We start from the raw sequence: 26,268 nt of genomic DNA on the forward strand, positions 1-26,268 counted from the left end.
GTAGGTGCTGGACACTGACCATAAATAATTTACTATTCCCACTCCAGTCTATAAAAAATTAGAGTAGGTGCTGGACAGTGACCAGCAATAATTTACTATTCCCACTCCAGTCTATAATAAAATAGAGTAGGTGCTGGACACTAACCATAAAAAATTTACTATTCCCACTCCAGTCTATAATAAATTATAGTATGTGCTGGACACTGACCATAAATAATTTACTATTCCCACTCCAGTCTATAAAAAATTAGAGTAGGTGCTGGACAGTGACCATAAATAATTTACTATTCCCACTCCAGTCTATAATAAATTAGAGTATGTGCTGGACAGTGACCATAAATAATTTACTATTCCCACTCCAGTCTATAATAAATTAGAGTAGGTGCTGGACACTGACCATAACTAATTTACTATTCCCACTCCAGTCTATAATAAATTAGAGTAGGTGCTGGACAGTGACCATAAATAATTTACTATTCCCACTCCAGTCTATAAAAAATTACAGTAGGTGCTGGACAGTGACCATAAATAATGTACTATTCCCACTCCAGTCTATAATAAATTAGAGTAGGTGCTGGACACTAACCATAACTAATTTACTATTCCCACTCCAGTCTATAATAAATTAGAGTAGGTGCTGGACACTGACCATAACTAATTTACTATTCCCACTCCAGTCTATAATAAATTAGAGTAGGTGCTGGACACTGACCATAAATAATTTACTATTCCCACTCCAGTCTATAATAAATTAGAATAGGTGCTGGACACTAACCATAAAAAATTTAATATTCCCACTCCAGTCTACAATAAATTAGAGTATGTGCTGGACACTGACCATAAATAATTTACTATTCCCACTCCAGTCTATAATAAATTAGAGTAGGTGCTGGACACTGACCATAAATAATTTACTATTCCCACTCCAGTCTATAATAAATTTGAGTAGGTGCTGGACAGTGACCATAAATAATTTACTATTCCCACTCCAGTCTATAAAAAATTACAGTAGGTGCTGGACAGTGACCATAAATAATTTACTATTCCCACTCCAGTCTATAAAAAATTACAGTAGGTGCTGGACAGTGACCATAAATAATTTACTATTCCCACTCCAGTCTATAATAAATTAGAGTAGGTGCTGGACAGTGACCATAAATAATTTACTATTCCCACTCCAGTCTATAAAAAATTAGAGTAGGTGCTGAACAGTGACCATAAATAATTTACTATTCACACTCCAGTCTATAATAAATTAGAGTAGGTGCTGGACACTAACCATAACTAATTTACTATTCCCACTCCAGTCTATAATAAATTAGAGTAGGTGCTGTACACTGACCATAACTAATTTACTATTCCCACTCCAGTCTATAATAAATTAGAGTAGGTGCTGGACACTGACCATAAATAATTTACTATTCCCACTCCAGTCTATAATAAATTAGAGTAGGTGCTGGACACTAACCATAACTAATTTACTATTCCCACTCCAGTCTATAATAAATTAGAGTAGGTGCTGGACACTGACCATAACTAATTTACTATTCCCACTCCAGTCTATAATAAATTAGAGTAGGTGCTGGACAGTGACCATTAATAATGTACTATTCCCACTCCAATCTATATTGAATTAGGATTACTATATATGTTAGATTTTTTCAAACAATTACTAATTTGTAAACACTACCCACCCTTATCCCCTATAAATCCTACATCACTCTTATTAAATGAATTATCTTCTTAAAATTGTTAAATGTTAATTAAAATAACATTTATAAATGTAAATAATTTTTTATGAATAATAAAATTTTTATATATTTATAAAACACTCCCCACCCTTATCCCCTATAACCCCAAAATACCACTTATGAAATTTATTTTATTATTAAAAAGATAAAAATTTACTTTTATTAAGAAATTAGAACTTTGCATTATATTTTTCAAAAATAAAATATTACATATATTTTGAAAGCACTCCCCACCCTTATCCCCTATAACCCCCAATTCCCACTTATTAAATTTATTGTATTAATAATTTATTGAATTTTAATTTTTAAACCCAAAAATTAAATTTCTATTTTTTTTTTATAAAATATTAAATTTTTCTCAAAAACACTCCCCACCCTTATCCCCTATAACCCCAAAATCCCACTTATTAAATGTATTTTATTAGTAAAATGTTTAATTGTAAATTTTAATACAAAAATTTAAATTTTAATTTTTTTGAATTCAATATTAAATAATAAATATATATCTAAAACACTCCCCACCCTTATCCCCTATAACCCCAAAATCCCACGTATTACATTTATTTTCTTATTACAATTTTCACATTTAAATTTTTGAAACTAATTTGAATTTTTATTTGTAAATATAATATTTCAAAAATTATATCATAAATTATTAAATTTTATTACTACAATTTGTAATTGTAAATTTTCATACCAAAATTGAATTTTTTTTTTTTAATTAAATATTAAATATTAAATATATATCTAATACACTCCCCACCCTTATCCCCTATAACCCCAAAATCCCACTTATTACATTTATTTTATTATTACAATTTTCACATTTAAAATTTAAAAACAAATTTGAATTTTTTAATTTTTTTTTAAATATAATATTTCAAAATTTATATCCTAAAATATTAAATTTAATATTTATTTCCAAAACACTCCCCACCCTTAACCCCTATATACACAACATCCCACTAAGAATATTTTTTTTCATAATTAAAATTTAAATATTACTATTTTGTTCAAAATTTAAATTCAAATTCTACAAATATTTATTAAAATATATTATTTCTAATATATATTTTTAAAACACTCCCCACCCTTATCCCCTATAAACCCAACATCCCGCTCCTAAAATTATATATCCAAATTTAAAAAATTATATTAATAATATTTCAATAATTATATCCTAAAATATTAAATATAATATTTATTTCCAAAATACTCCCCACCCTTAACCCCTATATACACAACATCCCACTAAAAAATTTTTTTTTCATAATTAAATTTTAAATATTTGAATTTTGTTCAAAATTTAAATTTAAATTCTACAAAAATTTATTAAAATATTTTATTTCAAATATATTTTTTTAAAACACTCCCCACCCTTATCCCCTATAAACCCAACATCCCGCTCCTAAAATTATATATCAAAATTTAAAAAATTATATTAATAAAAACAAAATTGTAATTTTTAATACACTTAAATAAACATTTGCTGACACTTCTAAACAATAATTTTTGACAAATCACAAAGTAACTTAATACTATACTTTTTCGATATTTTTACTACACGATATTATGTCTTTCGATATACTATACCTCGATATTTTACTACACATCACAATCTCGACATTTTTTACATCGATATTGTTGACAGAGATATATTGTTCCATCGATATTTTGACTTCGATATTTCTGTATATCGATATTACATTTCCGATATTTTGTCTACTCACCGCCCCATGGCAAATGAAAAGAAAGTCAATTAAACACGTGGACTGAGCAGCTCAGGGCTGATGAAGGATCCCCAGCTGTAGTAGGGTACAACAGCGCTATACGTTTAAGAGGAGGCCCAGGAGGGGGATGCTAAGGATCTTGGTCCCCCACAATGCGCTCACTCAGCCGGTGAATCTGCCCCAATAATAAAATGGAGCCAAGAGGGGTCGCATACAAATCGCACCCAAAAGCAGGAGACAGAGTGCGCCTGGCACAAGTGGGTGCAGCACACCCAATATCTGCCCTACAATGGAGCCTGCAGTGCCAAAGAAACAAAAAGGACCATTACTTTATAGGTCAAGAGCCCCCTCAACAGTGTCATTCATCCCAGTAGCACTGGTGCTGTAACAACAATACCTATTTTTTGTTACAGCAACAAATTATGGCACCAACATAAAGGTATGTGGTGGAGAAGCAGTCTCTGCCAAGCAGTTCAGTTAGTAGGTTTTCAACATAGAGCTCCATTGGGCCTGTATTGGTTGACTCAGCCACTCCTGCTATCTGTAGATTGTTGCAGCGCAATCTCGCCTCCAAGTCCTCTGCCTTCACGCCGTCATTTTAAGGAGGCGCTCCGTGCGATCTAGACATTTGGCCAGTGCTGTATGCGCATCCTCAACCTCCGAAATACACTTTTCAGCTGCATCTATTTGGGTTTCATGCTGTTCCACTCTGTTATGCATAGTGTCCATACGCGCACTCACGTTGTCGAAGTGCGCGTCAATGGACTAAAATCCCGCTTGCAGCTCTGCCACTATGGCAGTGGCTCCCTCCAATGTGGGCTGCTCAGGGTCTGGGGGATCAGGGCTCTCAGTTGTTTCTCCCCATGCAGCATCCTCACCACCCTCCCGTCTGAGGGGTCCTAGTTGTGTCGAAGGAGAGCTGCCGCTGCTTAGGGTCTCCACGCCCCATGGCAAATGAAAAGAAAGTCAATTAAACACATGGACTGAGCAGCTCAGGGCTGATGAAGGATCCCCAGCTGTAGTAGGGTACAACAGCGCTATACGTTTAAGAGGAGGCCCAGGAGGGGGATGCTAAGGATCTTGGTCCCCCACCATGCGCTCACTCAGCCGGTGAATCTGCCCCAATAATAAAATGGAGCCAAGAGGGGTCGCATACAAATCGCACCCAAAAGCAGGAGACAGAGTGCGCCTGGCACAAGTGGGTGCAGCACACCCAATATCTGCCCTACAATGGAGCCTGCAGCGCCAAAGAAACAAAAAGGACCATTACTTTATAGGTCAAGAGCCCCCTCAACAGTGTCATTCATCCCAGTAGCACTGGTGCTGTAACAACAATACCTATTTTTTGTTACAGCAACAAATTATGGCACCAACATAAAGGTATGTCAAACGCACAAGAAGAGTTCTTGAAAGTGTAAGTTTTGCACAAGGTGGTATGATGTTGTGTTTTGTATATTAATATTTGGAAATTATACCAATATATTTCTGATCACTACCAAAGGACTGTTTGGAGCAGACAGATACCTGCCTAAAAAAAATATACATGAGTTTGTTTGATGTTATGAGTGACAGTTGTACCAAACAGGCCAACATTTTTTATTGTGTCAGGTGTGATGCTCCTTCACAATTGTGAAGGATGTTATGTTAGCCCTATTAGAGGTGACATAGCATAAAATCACTTATGATACAGTAGATGTTCCAAACGTCACAATCATGTGTTAGTATTATAAACAAACAATAGTGAGTATGTGAGCCAAAATAACTAGAAACATAAGATTTACTGGCAACATTTTTTATTACAAATATATTACAATATGATTTTATTAAATAATACAATTTAATGTTAAAAGTGACAGATTTGCATGATGTATTACTCCTTCACAAATGTGCATGTAAGCCTGTCTGTTTTTTTTTTTTAAATGAATTTGATAGGCGCATATCTTTGAAAAAACAGACGAGGATGTGTACACATTGGTGACAGAGTAACATATACCAAAAAACATTATTTGTCTGTCCTTTGTTATGTCCAGATGATAAGTCAATAATTACCGAAAATAGATTACTTCAAGGGACTTTTGCAGATGGAATGTTCCATCACATATATGTTGGAGTATGCCATCTGAAAAACTCAATATCAGGCACACAAAAAATGACTCATTAGGAAATTTTAGAAATGCATAAAGGATTGATCTTTGGCATATTGTAATGAGCCTGTTTGTAAAAATAAATATATGAATCACTGTATTTAAAATGTATTGTTATGTTGTACCAGTTTTTGACTAAACTGAAAGCCAGAATCTTTTTTTTATTATTTTCACAATGCTAAAACAAACTAAAATAACTTAAGATATTTTTGAGTCAAATTGTACATTTTTTAGCTCTGTTCTAAAGTGGATTAGAAATGTATCAAGCCCTATGTATTTACTTATGCTGTAGAAGTAATTTGAAACTACCCCTAAACATTTTCGGGAATTTCTTCAACAGCATGAGTAAATACATAGGGCGTGATACATTAATAAGCAACTTACGGACTGAATCCATAAAATGTATTTTAACATTTAAAAAATTCTTAAATTACTTGAAGTAAGTTTTACCATTGTGAAATGCCCAAGAAAATGAAACAGGCTTTCAATTTATACAACTACTGGTACAACATTGCAGTAAATATTGCCACACATTGATTCATAGTTTTATTTTTTTAAATACAAAAAAATCTGCTTTTTTGCATTGTACACACAATGTACAAAGGGATTTTTGCTTTAAATTACTTTTGGTGACACGAGTTCACTATTCAAAACAACAAATTAAAACCATTCAGAGGTGTTAAACAGTTCCTGGAAAAAACTGAAAATGTTAAGAAGAAGAATAAAAAATAATATAAGCGCAAACAATGAAAACTGTGGCCAAATGGTTTCTGAAGATGTTCCCTGCATGCAGGAGATAATGATTAAAATAAAACAAAGTTTAAAGGCCTTGAAGCAGGTGAAATATGAACATTTGGAAAATGTTTTGAGAAAACAATTCATGATCAGTAATATTAACACAGATACAATATAACTATTGTATATGTCTTTACAGCATCTTCAGGAGCAGGCGAAGGGTACGTTGGCCAAGAAGGCAGGGAAGCTACTGTGTTTCAGGTGGTGAAACATCTGACACAGATGAACACAGTGGCATGGATAATAAGGGGGCTGGAATGGAGGATACCACCTTGTCATCATCTACGGAGGCCTCCACAAGTGACCAGTCTCTAGTGGTGGTGGAGCCTACAGGAACTGTATCAAACTCATCCTTCTCCACCACCCAGAGACCCATCTACACTCTCCCTCTTGCCCACCCCCCCCCCAGTTGTCCAAACCCAGCCCCTTAATAGGGCTGGGGTCTCCTTCGCCACAGACACCTCATATCCTGCCATATCATCCCGGTTGCGCTGAGTGAGGATGATATTGACCTCTTACGCAGTATCTCTGTAGGCCAGACTGTAATAGTGAATGGCATCCAGGGCCTTAGCTGCCAAATGCAACAAATGGTTGCATTTCTGGATGCCATTCATAGTTTATTGTCTGGCAGACAGAGATCGCTAGCTAAAATAGCCTCCTCACTCACCCCAGCCTCACACCGAGCCCAGCCTTCTGCTCCAAATCAGGTCCCTTCCACAAATCCCAACTCCCACGCCAAGCCCAAGCACACTCACTTCTTTTCAGGCACCCACTCCAACAGACACAATCACACATATTAACATAAACACACTAAGAAACACAAACAAACACACAAACAACATGCACACTGTGACAGGACAAGCAAAGATGGCCACTCTGGTTACTCAGTTTTCCTTTTTATTTTTGAATGATAGGAAAGCTTTCAACTATAGGTTCATAGCGCAGAAACAGTCTTCTTCCAAAGGGCTCCTGGACCTCTCTTCCCCTTTCTTCTTCCACTTCTCTCGGTTTTCCGCACCCTCAGGAGGAAACCAAATTATAAGACCATTAAGTATGATTTCCCTACTGTCTTCTCCCTTCACCAAGAAAACACCTCCGTGTAAAAGAACAGGCCGTCAGTGCAGTTTTAAACAAAAAAGAATAGGAATTTCCCTTACAAAGTGCAGGGGGGTGATATCCGTGCTGTTCCACTAACTGTTCTCCACAGAACTCCAAGACCTTTAGGTGGAACAAAATGGTACAGACCGCTGAAGCTTAGGTAGCCCGCTGCTTCCCAGTGCCAAAAAGAAGCTCACATAGACCCAACCCTACTCCCAGCACAAACCCGACCCCCAGGACATGCAGTGAATTGTGCCACACTTGCCTAAGGCCGGGACCCCCGTCCGGAGTCCCAGCAGTCTCGTCCCGTACATCCTCCCTTGGCTTCTTTTCCTCCTGGCCGCCGCACTTTGTGAAGACGTCACCATAGGGAAATCTTCCCTCCGTCTTGTCAGGATTTGTCTGCCCTTTGTCCTCCGCTGCTACGTCCATTACTCCTTTGTCTGCGTCGTTCCCACCGCTGCTCGTCTTCCTCCAAACCGCTGAAATGAACCCAGCTGAGCCTCCATCTCCATATGACTTTGCCCGCCTCCTCACACAACCAATCCTGGGGTGTCCAGTCAAACTCTTCCGGGTCAGAAAGAAGAGAGACGTTAGTATTTGTTGTACTAGTGCTGCTGGGGTCCTTGCGTCGCTCAAGGAAGTCAGGCATGCTACATACATACTGTTGACACTACAACTACAGACACCACAACCACCACCACACCCACAATTACCACCACACCCACAAGCCCCACAACCATACCGAACAACACACTCATCCAAACCAACACACACAAAAGCACATCTACACACAATACAACACCTACTAAAAACAAGCCCACAACCACCAGAATGACAAATACCAGCCAAACCACACACATCCAACCATACACCAGACCCACATACAACTGTCAAACATACAGACACACACACCACAACCACACCAACCATCTAAACAGCACGCTCATCCGAACCAAAACACCCACACAAATGCTCATCTACACACAAATCAACATCAACCTAAATCAAATGCACACACTCACTCAAATACCAAACATCTGTCAAAAACACATATCCAAACATACACAGCATACACCAGTCCCACATGCAACTGCCTAACATACAGACACATATACATCGCAGCTCCAGCTCCCTCTACCTCCAAATCCCAATACTTTTGCACCCTTCCTACCCGTACTTCTTCTCCCAAATTCACATCTTACCTGTCCTTAACCTCTGTCAAACCTAAACCTGCCCCTCCCAAGAAAGATCCTGGAGGTACCTGCTCTGTGCTCGATAGATGTCCCTTCCTGAAGAGGTTACCTTTTGGCAGTACGTATAGGAGGCAAGCTTTGGGCAACACAACCACAGCCTGTTGTCATGGGAAAGCCTTTTGTTCTCCTTTAATGTTTTGAATTGAATAATATATTTATGAGAGAAGCAACTCATTTATTAATAAAAAGATTTTAAATGTACAAAGTTTGTCCTAACATTATTTTTCATTTACAATTTTTTCATTCATAAAAATGTTAATGAAGAAAATGCGAATTACATATTTTTACTTACTTACAATTATGCAAGGAAATACAACGTTTTTTTAAAATGTCTTATTTGTAAAGTCCATACACAAGTAAAAAAGGATTGTGATAGACATAAAAATGTTGGTGCAAGCATTCATCATGTTAATGGACACTTGCACCAAAAATAACAATGGAAATTTTTGTTTTTAAGTGTTAATACAGGTGTGTTTATTTAAACTTAATAAATGAATAAATAAACACATATGTATTACACATTACAAAAAAATAAGATCATTTAAATGTAATAAAATACAGAAAATGCACAGGACAATGAGAAATGTTACGTGAATAAATAAAATTATTTCAGTTCAGGACTAGCATTGATTTTACACTTTTTTTTTTTTACATGCTTATCATTTTCTTGTGCAATTACTAAATTATAATAATTTCGAATTATTCAAAAAATGTGTAATGCATATGTTTATAATTCGATAGTTTACGAAAAATGAGGAAACACACCTGTATGAACACATTATGAATCTTGTTTAATGTCATCTTTTGTGTAAGTGTCCATTATCATGAAGGAAGCTTGCACAAAATTTGACAATAATAAAATGTATTTAATAGCGGTCTGTTTCTTTAAATTTCTTAAATGACAACATTACACACATATGCATTACACATTGGAAAATGTTTGCTTGCTTGCATTGGAATAACCGTATACTTCTTTCTTGTACATTTTAATAACAGACCATGTCAACTCATGTCTCCATGACACCAACTTGAATTTTGGGATTTCACTTAAACCCGAGATTGAAGTGATCTTTGGAGGCACAAAACCTATCCACTTTATGAACACTGTTACTTAGATGTGGATGCTTGAATTGCTTGGTTTTTTAGGTCTGGTAAACAGAGTTTTAGTGATGAACTGTATTGAGTTGGGGGTGTTGGGTAGTTAGGATGGGACGTTTTTTATGATCATTATTGTCATTTGTGTTTCAGAATGTTTTATGGACAATTTGCTAAATGAAATAAAAATGTACTTACTTGCATTGGTGAGACCTATTCGCTTTGCCAGTGCCTGTTGTAAATGGTGTGGTTAACCAAACAATTAAGATGTGTTTCTTAAATTAAAGATATGTTTCTGTGTTTTTTCAGTGGGAGCAATCCTGTCATGCTGTTGTTCCTCTCAGAGCAACATCAGCTGATGGATACCTTTGTACTTCACTCAGGTGTCTCATTTTCTCTGGTGAGCTGTCAAGTTTTTTTCTGTACTGCTCCATATCATTAAGTGCAATTTTCCTTCTCCAAGCCATGCTGCTGCTTCCCAATTTTTCTTTTTTTCCCAGTTTACCACATCAATATAGTTTGCATGCATGTCATAAATGAATGTCAACGTCCCTGCTCTGTGGTCTCCCTGATACCGCACTAGCTCCCCCGAAAAACTCCCTACATGAGGTAATGCCTTTCATCAGAGGCCTAAAGAAGATTGAGTCTATCACCCAAAGCAGATGGAGAAACCCCGTAGCATCTTCGAGGTAAGTCACATTACATACAAGACCAAGAGGCAGTGGAGCTGGATAAAAATTCCGACTGGTGGTGCTGAAATCAATATTACATCACTGACCCTATAGGGATCCTGAAATATCCAACCATCACACAAAAAAGTGTCACAAATGAGCCACACCCAGAAGCTTGGTAAGTATGTAGTACGTAGCTGGTGTTAAATTTAGTAGCACACAGTCCCAAATATATTACTAAATCATGGTATGGTATGGTCATTTACAGACATATTATTGTCCATTGAATGGACCACTACATTTGCAGACACACAATTTTAACCCCTCCCCTGCTCATGACGGAACCACTCCGTCATGAGCCACGGTCGCCGTGTGCTCATGACGGAGTGGTTCCGTCATGCCGCGGCCGTTGGCGGCCGCTCCGCCCACGCGGTGCTAATTCCCCGCCTGTGCGGGCGATTAGCGCAGTGGGCGGAGTCATGACGGAACCACTCCGTCATGAGCACAGCTCAACCGTGGCTCATGACGGAGTGGCTCCGTCATGAGCCCAGCGCCACCGCGCTGCCCCCAAACCCCCCCCAGCCCTGCGGCGGAATTCCCGCCGCAGCGAAGGGGTTAATGATAAAACAATAAAGTGCATAAACAATAGCGAGGGTTTCAGTTAATTTTAGTCATTTGCATATCACCAAGTTAGGTTTCTTGATTTGTTTTGATCCTGTTCAAATCTTTGTTTGAATCATACTTCATCATCAGAAAAATAGTGCTTTATTTGCGCTTTCCTAACGTTTTATTACTTTTGAAATATTTGTACAGTTCATTTTTAGGTATTAACATTTGGTTGTGTTTTTGTAGAAAACATCCTGTAGCCTTCCCTTTCACACCAGCTAAATTGTTACATAGTTCACTATATAAAATCCTCACACATTGCAGTAAGAGGAAAATAAAGTCCAGGATAGGGGCAGGGAATATCTCTGGGGTGGAGAGGTTAAGAACTGCAAGCCAGGTAGCCTGACTGACTGATTCCTTGATCATAAAAACACCACAATTTACGAAGCTTCCTTTAGCATTGTCCACGTTTCCCTCCCAAGACAGTTATACCTAAAATTCAGATATGGGTCCCTCTCAATCTACGGGTTCACTTCCAGGGGAAGTACCTTGGATCAGGTATGTTATGCCCAGCAGTAAATTCGTTTCCGAAACCTTGCACCACTTCCTTTTATTTTGCACTGCTTATAGGGCCTGCCGCAAGAAGTGGATTATACCTGTGTGTCATCTTCTAGGAGTCAGGAAATATGAGGTAGCCTTGAGAATGATCAAGTCTGACATAAGCAAAGTGATAGCCATTAGGGTGGCAACATTCTTGCACGCTGCCTGTCTTATACGCAATCGATACCTGGAGAAGTCCTCAGGCAATTCTGATGAGAGCACGTGCTAGACACTTAGCACCTTATCAGGAAATCACACTACTTTTATATTTTTGTTAGGCTACGAAAAAACACAAGCAGGGATAGCCATGCATGAGGCAGGAATGTTTTCCCTCCTCTACCTTTCATCTTCACTTTATGTGGGATCTGTCTACTTCCTGCACTATACTAGGATGCAGTTTAACAAGTTCTTTGCCCTCTCTAAATTCCCTTTTTATCATTGTATCTGAAGTGCAAGGATTTTATCTATGCTACTTTAATTTGTCATAAAACTGTGCCTTGCTTTTTTGTTTTTATAGAAAAGATTGTTATACTTGCTATTTGCGCAGAAGGACACAGAGCTAACTATTGCATTCACAGTAGTTTTACTAGTTGTTACTGAGAATCAATCATTACGTAGCTATCGAATAACATACTGTATTTTTACTTTTTGTATGTTTTAAGGATCCTGAATTCAAATTAACCAGACTTTGATGATGGTCGTAGGTTTAATATCAACGAAAGATGTGTAATATTTTGTAACAAGTGTTCATCGAATTAATCTTTCAGAACACTTAGGTGTCCCAAGTCTTAAGGGTCCCATAGTTAGAATATGAACTTTAGTCCTAATATAATCACACATTGCACTTTTGGATCTAAAAGAATCTGGTACCACATGGTAATAATTTATTTGGTTGGTTTTCCTCAAACCATAAACTAGAACCTTATAGTACAACCACTAAGATTTCTTAGTTACTCTTGGTGAGCATAGCGGACCCATTCACAATGTTTTTGTTGACTAATAGAAGTGTTATTTAATCCATGTGTTTGCACTTAGGTGATAGTACAAACTTGACCATGTGTAGATATGTATTAACCTTTTCTTTTTTCATTGTATGGTGTTTATGTGAACTTTTCTGGTTATCAATAACCAAAATAATGTTTACCTAACAGGAAAATATAGTAAATACCAGTCTCAACTTTAAAAGAATAAGCAGCAATTTTTCAGAAGACAAAACGTACATTTGACCTCTTTCTTTGAACGCACAGCAAATGTGACAAGATATAAACAAAATTGAAAATCATCTCTAATGCTCATTCACCTTCGAAACTCCAGCATGGTTATTTTGGGGGTGCCGCATCACCCCCTCCAACCCTACTTCGGGAGTCTATGCCAAAAGAACTTGCACCCCACAATAACAGCAGAGAAACTAACTACCTCAGGTGAATACAAGAAGTCATGCAATAGTCAAACTAAAAACAAAAAACTGCAAATAATGAAGATCAGAAGACAACGTCTTGGGATCACAACCAACATACCCATCAACATTCAACTGCCCCAACACTTCTGCAGTTCACAAAGAAGCTGAAGACCCACATACATCTCCACATGGTAGGGCACGCCACTCACCAACACCCTTCTTGATTGTAAACAATATTGAATCATAACTTTGGGCTTCTGCCCTTGTTTAGCACTCTGTTTCTCTCAGTCTAGGTTTGCACTGTAAAAGTACTTACACTTCCATGCATGCATCGTCTCTTCAGCACATGCTATGGGTGTAGTTGTCACTTGGTAAAAAGCATTGTATTTCATCAACACTTTGTGTGGTGTACACCATGAACTGTAAATCATCCTCCGGGGTCTGATTAACTGAAGTGTTTCCTTGGCTTAAGACATTCTTAGGACTGTCTTAAATCATGAAATATGACTCTGATTTAAGAATGGGTTTGTAATGGTTTAATGCAGTCAATATTAGTTTTAAGACTGTCCAATCCTGCTTAACACAGTTTAAAGACTGATTAAGTCAGATAAAACTTTAGTAAGACAGGCTTGAGCCTAATTTAACACAGTATTAAAAGAGTCTTTAGCCAGGAAAAAGTCTCACTGATGTATGCATTGTTTTGTACTGATTTAGGACAATCTTAAAACATTCTTAATCCGTTTTAAAATGTTCTTGTCTGACTTAATACAGCTATAAGAAAGGCTTGGAAAACTGTAGAAAATACAGCCTTAAACCAGGGAATGGTATTGGTAAATAAGACACATATATCTTTCCTTTAGGGCAGTCTTGCGACTGTTTTAAACCAAGAAATAACTCCAGTCAAAAAGGCCGATGCTTTCATTTACCACTGCCTTAAACAAGGAATTGACTTGGGCAAGTTAGGCGCGCCGGGTTTGTTCTGCGTGGTGCTGCGTGCTTGGTTTTAATAGTGCTGCATGACCCTTGCAGGCCTTCTCCACTCAAAAGAGCCCCCATCCATACCCTTCGGGGCTACTTCGGTGCCACATACTGCGATGCTGGATTTTACTAACAGGCATAACATAAGCACAAAGGATGAAACCCACGCAGTGGGAGGTAATCTCATTAGTCAAACCTGCCCGTGGGCATGTTAAAGAGGACTTGTCACTTCCCATAACACTAACCAACAAGCGTGACAAACTCCCCTGGCTGCCGCGAGCTTGAGGGTGGCACGGCTCCAGCTGATATCACGTCCTGGAGGCAGGATGGGTGGGGTGGAGGGAAGGGAAGGGTAAGCTTCCCCAGCCACATTTTAGTTGGAATAATTGGAAAACATCACATAAGTAGAAGAGAAGCGGGCAGTGTAAGGGTAGAGAGTCAGGGACAAGAGAAGAGATAGGGCAGAGCAAATAAATACATTTTGAAATAGGGACAGAGCATAAGAAAAGGGGAGCAACAAATCACAAGGAGCGAAAGACAAGCCAAGGCAGGGTGGAGGCTTGGAGCATGAACGAAAAGGCGAGTATTTTAGATAGCACTTTTCGGAGGTAAAGATGAAGGCGTAGTCGAGATTAAATGTCTGGCGGGTCACTTCATATGGTCACAGTGGGATTAGAGCTCCGTTTGGGTATAACGCCTGTTCAGACGCCTCGAAGACGCCTCGGAAAAGGGCGACGTCAGGTAGTGCCAAGCCAAGGTGCCGGGCAGTGTGTTAAGGTACTCGCCAGGTTCGCTGCCCGCCTCGCACAGCACCGCTGAGGTGTTCGCCCAGCACGGAAAGGGGAGCCCTGGGCCCGCCAGCGAGGAAACGGCAGAGGAAACAGCAAAGCACAACAGGAAAAGGGAAAAAGAGCGGCTCGTGGGCTGACGAGACGAGGGCGCTCAGATCCTGCACCGCTGGAGGACAGTATGGGGCCACGCTACCGCCATCGGACCCCGGGCTACGTAAGTTACTTTACTGTACATGATATTTCAAGTCATGTTATGTTATATTAAGTTATGTGTATGTTATGGTATGTCATGCGCTTGTATCCAGAGACAGCACTTAAATATATGTTTTGCGTTCTGGGGATAAGAGGTTACAATATGAGTCCTGGGAGAGTGGCCATTGGGTAACATTGGAGGTCATGACCCCAGACACAGGTGTGTGGTTTGACTTCATTAGAGCCATTGATATCAGACTTGGGAGAGTGGCCTATGAGTAATGTTCCAGGTCTCGATATGAGACTTCAAGGAGTGAACATTGATTAACATTTTGAGGTTGTGATATGAGACTCTTGGGAGTGGCCATGGAGAAATGTTAGAAGTCACTATATGAGACTTGAGGAAGTGGTCATTAAGTAATGTTAGTGGTTAGGTTGTGAGATGAGGTAGTGACCACTTATTAACATAGAGAGTTGCAAGATCAGGCTTGGGGGAGAGGCCATTGAGTAACATTAAAAGTGATGATATAAGAGTGCCATTAAGTGACATCAGAGGCCCTGATGCTAGTCGTAAGGGATTAGCTATTGAGTAACATTAGCGGTTATGGTGTGATATTTGAGGACGTGTCTAGTGAATAATGTTAGAGCCAGGGCAGACATTAGAGGTCATGATGTGGGAATTAACAGTGTTAGAGGTCATGATGTGGGAATTAACAGTGTTAGAGGTCATGATGTGGCCTTTGAGTGACATCCGTGGTCACAATATGAGACTTGATGGAGTGGTCTATCAGTAACATTAGAGGTTATGAGATCAGACTGAATAGAGACCCTTGGAGGTAATATTCAAATTCAAATTCAACTTCAAATTTTATTTATTTGATTCAGACCTCAACTGAGGTCAACAAATACAAATACAAAATATAAAATAGTTGTATTTATACTTTTTGAACTACTTTTAAATTCATTATAGACATAGTAAATTAAAACTGGTGAATTAAAATACATGGATTTATGACTGCTAGGTTTATGCGCCTTTAAAATTGCTTTAAAAAACTCTTTAAAAACTTAAACAAGTTATAGCAGACAAATTCATTTGGAAGAGACATACAGAGCGTAGTTAAGTGGCTCATTATGATGGCGTAACGATCACTACCGCTGAGCCCGCGTAACGTGAAATACCCCCCGTCATATTATGATGGTGGGGGGTATTGCGGCAGACGCAAAGTCCGTCCGCAGCTTATCCGCCGGTCGGCAATCATTCTGATTGCCGGCCGGGCGGTGCTGGGCCAGTAACATGGTGGCGGCACTGCCAGACATATTACAATGTGGGTTGCAAACAGGCCCTTCCATGGTGGCCGGCAGGGATTGGCTTTGGGGGCCCGTTGTGGGCCCCCAAGGGGGTGTGGGGTTCACTTGGGGGGTACCCATGGTACCCCCTGCAGTTCCTGCACCAATTGGTAGGCACCGCGTGGTGCCTGCCACGTGGTGCAGGGAAATGCCAGGCATGCGATTTTGACATCGCGGCGGGTGCTGCTGTAAGCAGCACCCGTCGCAGTGTCAAAAATCAGACTAAATAGAGACCCTTGGAGGTAATATTAGAATTCATGAAATAACACTGAAAAGACAGACCCAGAAGCACCATAAGAGGTCAAAGTATGAAACTAGAGGGATGCACATTGTGAGACTGGAGGTGCGAGTGTCACAAGAAATAGAGACCATTCTATACAGCTGAAGGGGTGAGGCTCGGGAGTGACAGAGGCAACAATATAAGCCCGGGGGCATGAGGCTCAGGAGAAACATTAACATTAGCAATCACATCCTGAGACTGAAGGTGTGAGTCTCACAAGAAACAGAAATCACACTATAAGGCTGGAGGGATGAGACTCAGGACTAACATTAAAGCACACAATGAGAGTGAAGAGTGACATTTGAGGTCTTGTATTGAGAGTGGAGGGGTTTTTGGAGTAACAACAGAGGTTGCAATGAGCCACTGGATGGGTGAGGCTCAGGAATTACATAAACCATCATTCTTTGAGCCTGGTCAGCCTCTTTCTAACTACCTCCTGCTCGCACTGGCCCCTCTTTGCCCCTCTTTGCCACTCTCTTACTCGACCTTTCTGTTATGTCCTCGTTCTGTTAGGAAATCGATCTCTGTCTATTAGCCTCTTTCGCTAAAATAATCATTATCTGTATTGCTCTCTACACCTATCTGTGTATCTCTCTCCTTCCCATCTCGCGTGTTTCTATTCTCTCGCTTTCTCTCTGCCCTTTCTCGTTTGCTCTGTCGCTCACTTTCTCTCTCTCAGTTCCTGGTCTCATTCTTTTTTCTGCTACCACTCAATTTCATTCCATCTCTCATTCTCTTTCTTCCTCTCTCTATTTCTTGTTCCATTGCTCTCCCCACATCCTTCCCTTCCTTTTGTTTCCTGTCTCTGCCTCCTTTCTCTCTGTCCCACTCACTCCCTTGCTCTCATTTAATTTCAGTAATGCTCTTTTGGCATTGTCTGGCATGGATGTATTGGTGTTCCCAAAGCTTTACAGACTCACGCATATTCAGTAAAGTTAAATGCGAGTTTTGGGAGAATCACAGTGTGTGCAAGCTGACGTTGATTCCTCTAAAGGCTTACTTTTTGAAGTTCGGGATCCCGTGAAGGGTTTCTCAGGAGCAGGAGTTATGTGTTTCCTCACAATTGGGGCAGTTTACGAGGAATTTGAGGAGTTTAAAGTTTCCCTGAGGCTCGGGTGGCATTTTTAACAGGTGTTGCCTTGTTCTACACGTGCTGTCCTTTTTCGACCTCCAGACAGTGATCACTTGCCCTGGGTTTCGCCCTCAGTTGAATTTATGTACGAGTCTCCGTTGTGAGTAGATCATGTGTTTTGTGATAAGTAGTGTGTGATAGGACTTCTCAGTGGTTTTTATTTTGTGTGGTTTCTTTCCTAATTCCGCGCGACAGGTATTGAATGATAGTTGTTGTACAACGCCAGTGCTTGTTTTGTAGAACAGGAGATACGTGTATTCTGTTGGTCTGGATTTAAACTAGGCCAGAGATCGCAAGTAATATAGTAACTCCCTTATGGCCTTAAATTCCCATTTCCAGCAGAGACAGGAGTACAAAGTGCGCGGTTTTGCACCCTTTGCATTAACCATTGCGGTAAATGCTGGGTACACTTGCACCTTCCAAAAGCAGGTGGCATTTGTGCCTAGTAAATGGCCCGGTGGTAAGGAAACATGAGGGAACAGGTGCAGAGGCTTCTTACCCAACATGTTATTCCTCATTAATAGGCCATAAACTCATCATTGCAGGTAATAGTCGGTTGGAGCTGTACGGAAACGGTAATTACGGGTGGAAAATTACCTCCCCACCATTACCGTTCAACTTGTGATGTGCCCTTTGGTGTAACAGTTGGTGTTTGTTTGTGGGGTCCAAGACTTCTCTACCTAGAGGAGGGTTAGATTGACAGCTCTTTGCAGTAGTTTCATTCAGTGCTTCGCTGCTTGGCGTTTATAGCTTCTTTTGGAGGCATGGAATGGCTGAGGTGAAGTTTCCAGTGTGCTGAATGTTATTCCCTGACTGTTGTATTTGCTTCTCAGTTCGCTAGTCTTCCTCTTAACCCCATGCTCTTTTTAGTTGGCTCTTACCTTTTTTCTCTGAAAGATCATGACTTTGGTGTTCGTTTTCATCATTTTCAGGCACCAAAAGCCACAGTTAATTGTTTTGCTTCTGTTGAGGCGCCTTTACAGGCTTTGTCCTATCGAGGATTTTTGTTCCTCAAGGGAGTACGGCAGAGGCTGCTGGTTCTTTTAAAGTGACTGGCAAGTTATTTGTGCACTTATTGAATATCGTGGGTCGCCCCTTGTTCGTCTGAGAAGGAGTCTGATTTTGTGATATTTTTGCACGTTTTTTGTTTGGAAGTCAATCCCCTTGTTTAAATGATTGCATGTCATTTTGAGTTCTTTATCTTTTGATAATCAAAGTATTAAAATAGTTCCCATTAGGTAATCTGTGAATAAAATGAATATAATCTTTAGTGAATTTAATGGTACAATATGGGGGATTGTCCTGCTATCGGTGACAAATCCCATATGTCCCCTGTGTCTGATCGCTTTGGTGTAACATATGCTTGTTTTAATTTAAAGTAAGATGGCATTGAGGAATGTCCCAAGATACTGCATCCCGGATTTGATGTTCATTGAAAAACATTTGCTGTCCATGGTTTGTGCGTAGTTTAAGCCTGCCTGCCTGTCTCCCTGCCTTTCTGCCTGCCTGCCTTTATTCCTCCTTCTTCCAGCCTGGCTCATGAGCGGTGATACCCTAAAACCGGTTCCAGGACGCTTGTTTCCAGTCCAGAGAGGACCTGGCCTGGCAGTTCGAGCGGGACTGTACCCATGCCGTTGGATTGATCCCAGATCTGCAACTGGGGGTGAATGCTTGATTTGTTCAGCATTCCGCCCATCATCTGTTCTTTTTCCATAGCTGTACAACGTGCTGTTGGATCCCAAACTTGTATTTAAGTTATTTTATTTACTTTGAGCATGGATGCAATCTTTATCTTTTGAGTGTAGCTTTCGTAATAGTTTGTATCCGATTAGGAGAAAATTGTACTTATATTTTCGAATGCGGTAGTTTTCAAAAAGTATACAGATTTACATATAGGATCAAGTTTATAGCATGGTGGGTCATAAGGTATGGCAGTGGTTTACGTATGAACAGACAGGAATTCAAAGGTTTATGATTGGGTGGATGCAGAATGCACAATAATATGGATGACACAGTGGCATGATATATAGAAATGAGGTACACTGCATCTAGCAAAGCATACGCTGCGCTGTAGAGTCAGTAGTAAGGTTACATAGGGGCACTCGCCAGGTGGCATTCACCAGGAGTGGGTGACGTGTGGCTGTTCGTGGCACGTGCACATTAGGTTGTTTGGTATACAGAGGTTGTTCAGTTCCTTTTAGAATACCATAATGGAGGGCACAAAACAAAGTACGGAGGAGGGGGTGGAAGATGTAGGCATTGATTTCAGTTGTGAGGCTTCTGGACAATATCACCAACCACCTGGAGGGAACCAGCCCCTATGCTGCAAAGGGGTGTCTAGGGCATACAACTAGGCGTAGAGCAGTTCATGCCTGTCTTTGGGTAGCTGTGGCAGGCATGCCACCACTTACTCGATGACCTTGATCAGGAAGTCCAGACTGGTAATAGGTGGAGATTACTTAAGATTGCCCATTTCTAGGGTAGGTTTTATAGCAATTGAAAGACGAGTTTGACCTTCATGTAGGTGGGGAAGGTTGCAGGGCCAGGGAGGTGTCGTGGACAGTATGCAGCAGAGATGGTACAGTTTGATAGTGATAGATCTCTTAAATATATCTGGCAGGTGTAGTGTCATCTTCTGCATAAGATGACCAGTGAGTGCTGCTAAGTAGAGAAAATGTCAAAGAATGGTGCTCCTGATGGCATGGCTCGGGCTATAAATAGGTTAGTAAGGGAGACGGAGGCTCTCATTATTTCTCCTAGGATCATTTTGATGTTATTCACAAAAGCATGGTTGAGGTTTGTTGATATTTCAATGGATTGTGGAATGAGTGGATGAATAAGTTATTGTACTGCTTTGACCAGTGCACATATTTGGTTGGAACCTTCGGTCATTTGATGGACGTCAGGTACAAACTTTCCTATTATAATTACCTCTCAGTGGGCGTTTTTCACGTGTATACGGAGAGGCAAGGTATAGTTGATATGTATTCAGATGAGATGGCAGACAGTGCACGATTAATTGACAAAGTTCTGTTGTGGGGAGGCAGTGGCAAGATCGCAAGAAGTTGAGGGGATTTGAGGGTAGTTGAGGGTCTGCTGTTGGAATGCACTGGGAAGGCAAAGATATGTTGACCATCTATGGCGTAAGGTAGTATAGGGTAAAAAGGTAGTTTCGGAAAAGTTGTGGGAGAGTGTTGGAAAGTTGGGCTTATAGTTGTGACTATCTATCTAAAAGTACACTTATCGAGTGAAGAATTCAACCCAAGGAGCCTCTTAACAGTATAGAACATTCACTGGCATACTGCCAAAAAGAGAGTAAAGAAAATCAATTGGTCAAAAGTGAAGTCTTAACTCATCCTTCTAAACATAAGATTTCAGTCAGTTTCAGTCAGTCTCAGTGTAAATGAGATATGGGGAGTTGAGCAGATGAGGTGGGGAGTCAATTGACGAGTTGGCCTGCATCTGAGGCAGATGTAGAGATCAGTGGGTGGTGGATGAATAACAAGTGTGATAGTGGGTTAGTGTGGAGGTAAAAAAAGTCAACGGTGAAGTGGTGGATTATAGTTGAAGGATGTGGTTGTAAAAGACAGACAAGGCTGCAATACAGCATTGCATAAAGGTGACGTTTCCAGAGTATCTAAATATCATTTCCTCTCTCTGCTGTTTTCTATTAAACCAAGATCTGTAAAGAACCACTGAAGGACATAACATCCTAGTCTCCAGTAGAAGACCAGATTCTTACAACAGTGCCTCTGATGTAAGGCAGGAATGATCCTAACAAAATTGATCTTACAAACACTCCACAGTGCTGATTTCAAACACTCCTCTGGTGCAGAGACAAGCCCCCAATATTGACAGACATTCATTTGGTGAATGCCAGAGCCCCAGAACTCTTAACTGCTCCTCTGGTGAATACTTAACCGAAACACTCTTTGGTGCAGGCCTTACCCCATACCTCTGATCTCAGGAACACACCTCAGGTGCAACCAGGCCCCTGAATTCATAACCAGCGCTTGGGTGCAGAGCTGAGATTCACGACATTGATTACAAACACCCCTCTGCTGCAGGTTAGATTCCCACAGCTCTGATCTCATATACGCTTCTCTGGGGCAGGGCTGATCACCACAACACCGAGCTAAGCACCCATCTCCGGTAGGGGTGACTCCATTTTCTGAGCTCTGCCGGGGATTGCCTAGTGCTGGTACTCTCAGTTCTCACTACATGGAGTTCACACACAGGCGTGTATTGTTGGAACTTCTTTGCTAATATGTAACTCAATGTCTGTCTTTAAAGTGAACTCATCAGAACCTTCGTATTGCCGTTTATTGCCTTCAACAACCTATGTCCTTATGCAGTGTACAATGCGGCTCCGTGAGGGGTCTGAATCAGCTGCTTGGCTTTATATCCTACGCCCCCTCGAGGCAACCGTATATTGCCTGTTCATTGTGCGGGCTGGGTTTACCAAAATGTGAATGGAGGTCAAACAGAGAAGCATCCTCGTCCCCAGGGCTTCAAGGTAGAAGCGCCAATTACGTAGACACTCCATGACTAACTACTGCAGGGAATCTCCTTAGGGCTACAAATATGCGTCTCGCGAAAGTCTTATCTTTGCACTGTTGTTTTAACTTTCTTTTTTACGCAAAACTGTATTTTGAGTCGGCGCAAGATAGGCAGACCTGGCACCCGTGGTGACCATGCGGTTACAGCCGCACAGGGTCAGACTGGCACATCTAGAAATGCCCGAAAGGCGATTCTGACAAGTCAGTGTGTGGGCGGTGTCCGGCTGCTTGTGCGCCTGTTTCCTAGTCTGAAGGACAGGTTTGCACTGTTGAGTCCCCCGATATTACCACAAACTTTACCCACCGACAGCAAGTACAAATGGAAATGCATACCGTCTCCCGTACCCCGCAAGCTACGTCCACAACATATCTTTACAACTTCTAGCTGCCCGATCTTCGAAATGTGGGCTCCTCTGAATTCTAATTTTAATCTGATTCGTCTGTCCCAGGCCGGCCCTGTTAGGGCGCCTAGACAGGTGTATGAGACGAAAAGGGCGGGGCGTCTGTGAAAGGAAGATCAGACTGGGGCAGAAACAGGCACGCAAGTCTCACCTCATGAAAGCGTAAGGGCTAGGTCAGTGTCAGGCGCGTGCCTGCACACATCCTCTTGAGAGTCCGCGGCCAGAACTGGGTTACAATACATGACATTTCTCGCGAGTGCCCCTAGGTCAGTCAGTCACAGACCAGAGCCTCAAAGGCCGGTTGGGCTAGTCCAGGGATCCACAGACCAGTGCTCTTGAAAAGCTTGTAAAACTAGGACAGCGTCAGTCACTGACTAGTGCCTCTGAAAGGCCAGTAGGGCTAGTTAAGAAGCAGTCACAGACCAGAGCCCGCGAAGGCTGATAAATCTAGGACAGAGTCAAAGAATAGCGCCACTGAAAGGCTAGTAAGACTAGGACTGTGTCAGCTAAAGACCAGTGCCTCAGAGAGTCTGGAAGGCCTAGGTCAGACTCGGTCACAGACCGATGCCCTTGAAAGACCAGTAAGGCTAGGTGAGACTGACCACACTGGTCAGACTAGGACGAGTCAAAATCAGTGCCAGTTAGGGCTTGTACAGAGGCAGCCATATGGCAGGTTTAACTCTGAAAATCCAGTAGTGATGGAGTGGAGTCTGTACTATGACCCATGATTGGCCAGTGGAAAGAGTTCTTTTTTACATAATTTTACATGAATAAAGGACCCTTAATTTTGTGACTAAAAAGAGGATTGGTGTGTGTGGAGGGGGAGGGGTAAGGCATATACAACAATATTCAAGGATCCTCTTTTTGACTCATACCGCCCTCACATATTTTAGAAGCGCATGCTTCCAATACAGGGAAAGTTTCCAAAGACCTGGAATATTCAGAATAACTTCCCTTAACCGGTTCAGTGCAATGAAGAAGTCTAGTGAAGAATGTATGTAATGCAGGTTTTCTCCATATATGAAAAGCACAGACATTTCTAAAGCACTCCTGGAAGGGTTTGAGTGTGGGGAGGGCTAGTAAAAGAAATTAAATGAACAGAATGGATGGAAATCGGCAGGCCTTGAAAGGGTGGGACAGGGACAAAAAATTTGTCAGGGCCTCAATCAGCGAAGCAGATAGCTGAAAAAAAAATGGTAATATACGGGAAATCAACAGAAAAACCGTCCCACCCAGCCATAAACCGACCCCTACACTGATCTGTCAGACCAGCCCATTGGACACTGCCTGATTGCCCTTTAGGCCAGTCCGACCCTGGGCCTTGATGAGTATGAGGGGTTCATGGTGTTTTGCTCACATGGAAGGGGTCACAAAGTCACAAACCTTACCACATAACGAAATGGGCTATGGCCGGTAGCATACAGCCTTCCTAAGGCCGCTGTTTACTCTGCAATGCTGGTCCATGGAGGCCCTCAATATTTTGAACAGGTGCCCCATGCAACACTGAAGATGGGTCTCACAACTCCGGCTGCAAGCTCATTCAAGGCCTGTTCCAAGAGGATGGCAGAGGGGTGGGCCAAGTCACAGTTACTGAGTAGGTGGCTGGGCTGCCCCAAATGCAAAACACTGAACTACTTGAGGGTAATGCACTTACTGCTATACTTTCGCAGTTTAGACTTTCTTAAGAAGAGAGTCATCAAAAGTTTTTCGAGAGGTCGTCTCACCCTGAACTTATCAAGGCATGCTTCATCATTTGATGACCTCTCACATTGGGGTAGGTGCATTGCCACTCCAGCGGTCTCAACCGAGGGAAGAAATTCTTTGAAATCTGTTGTCAGGACAATGCCTTGGGTATGGTTACTTCAGCATGAATAACACTTTAAAAATACCTAGGGGTATATTTGAAACCTTGCTTGATTACAGAGTACCTCTGGTATAGTTAAAATCTAGGCCATCGGTCATGACATTCAAACAATGAATCACTTGACTTTAAAATGTTTCGACCCTTATGGAAGCCTCAACAGGTCATGGGTCTTCTTCAGGATAATAGAGAACTCAACAGTGCCATATTAACACACCATGCAAAAAGGCTAAATACTAAAACCCTACCAGTACCTTGTGTGAATAACCCAACCTACAATACAAAAAATAGTTATAAAAGGAACAATGTTAGTTATTGATGATCCATTCATTACTGCATCAATGATGTCAGGTAAGCTTTATCAGACCTTTGAAGCAATACTGGACTATCGCAGCCCATAATTAAAATAAATACTGATTCAATTCCCACAACACCATTTTCTTTTGTGACATTACTATTACTAGCATTGAAAAAATGAAGGCCTCTATTATTAATGTTTTCAATGCCCCAACAATCCAGCACTACTAGTAGCATTTTTTTGGGGTAAGAAAATCTTTTCTCACGTTACCATGAGGAGAGTCGTGTTTATAAACACATCCTCCACAGTGAATCTTTTTCCATGTCTTCCAGCTCATCTACCATCGTCCTATGCGAAAAGTATTTTTTCACTTTCTAGAGTCTCATTATACCACGGGCTTTGTGACAAAATACGGGGGGGGCGTCACCTTCATTGTCACACACTGATGATACATATGTAAATTACACACACAAAGCCGGATGGCCACCATCTCCCATTAACAATGTAGCATTCTTTTGTGACTAAAGTGTACCACTCGTGGTAACATCAAGCTTAAATGCAGGTACAAAAACATTCAGTTAACCATTTCTATTTCGGACACTCTATAGGGGCACATGTAGAAGAGGGAAAAATATTTCTCATGCCGATGCACCCAGAACAAGCCTCATCCATGCATACGAACATCCACGTTTCCTAATCTCCCCCCTCCCAAAATAACACTAACAGAAGGGTACAGCTACTCATCAATATGTGGAAAAAAAAAAGAATAAATACAAAGTCCAACAGTTTGCAAATGCGCCCTAACCTTTATTTTGCTTCTTCACAATAACCAACTGTCACCTTGACATCTCCACTGCACTCAGTTAAGTCTACAACACTGGAAGGGATTATTCCTTCAGATATCATCAGCAAAGTGTCTAAGTTGATGTTGCCAAACTGTGGAACACAGATTTGTTTTCACCAGCGCAGAATTGAAATATTATTACGAACATTTGCATTGGTGATTAGAAGTGTGAATATCAAAAAATCACATGGGGAATGGATCACTTGTCCTGAGTAACCAGGGTTTTTTTTAAATTTTCGTATGAAAAAAGTATAGTGGGAGACCCTATGTGTCTCTGTGAACTTAAACCATGTCGGCAGAGGTAGAGTCAGAACAAGTCGTTCTGCACCAGCTTGAAAGACAGGTGACAAACCCACTGGCCACCCGCTGATGTCCAGTAATGAGGACATAAGGTACTATCTGACCAAAGCAGAATCAGGTTAATATACCTGGATTCACGA

The 26,268-nt window shown here is 40.9% G+C and overlaps 1 protein-coding gene across 1 annotated transcript in view; it reads left to right on the forward strand.

The window, feature by feature from the left end:
- Positions 1-14,507: 14,507 nt before the first annotated feature.
- The window catches only part of LOC146798352 (bone morphogenetic protein 2-like), an 86,090-nt gene continuing 74,329 nt past the window's right edge, over positions 14,508-26,268 (forward strand). The window contains exon 1 of the mRNA XM_085625624.1: positions 14,508-15,128. The gene's annotated coding sequence lies outside the window, so the exon portion shown is untranslated. The remainder of the gene's footprint in view (positions 15,129-26,268) is intronic.

This window comes from Triturus cristatus, chromosome 9 (assembly GCF_964204655.1).
Source record: "Triturus cristatus chromosome 9, aTriCri1.1, whole genome shotgun sequence".
Classification (NCBI taxonomy): domain Eukaryota; kingdom Metazoa; phylum Chordata; class Amphibia; order Caudata; family Salamandridae; genus Triturus; species Triturus cristatus.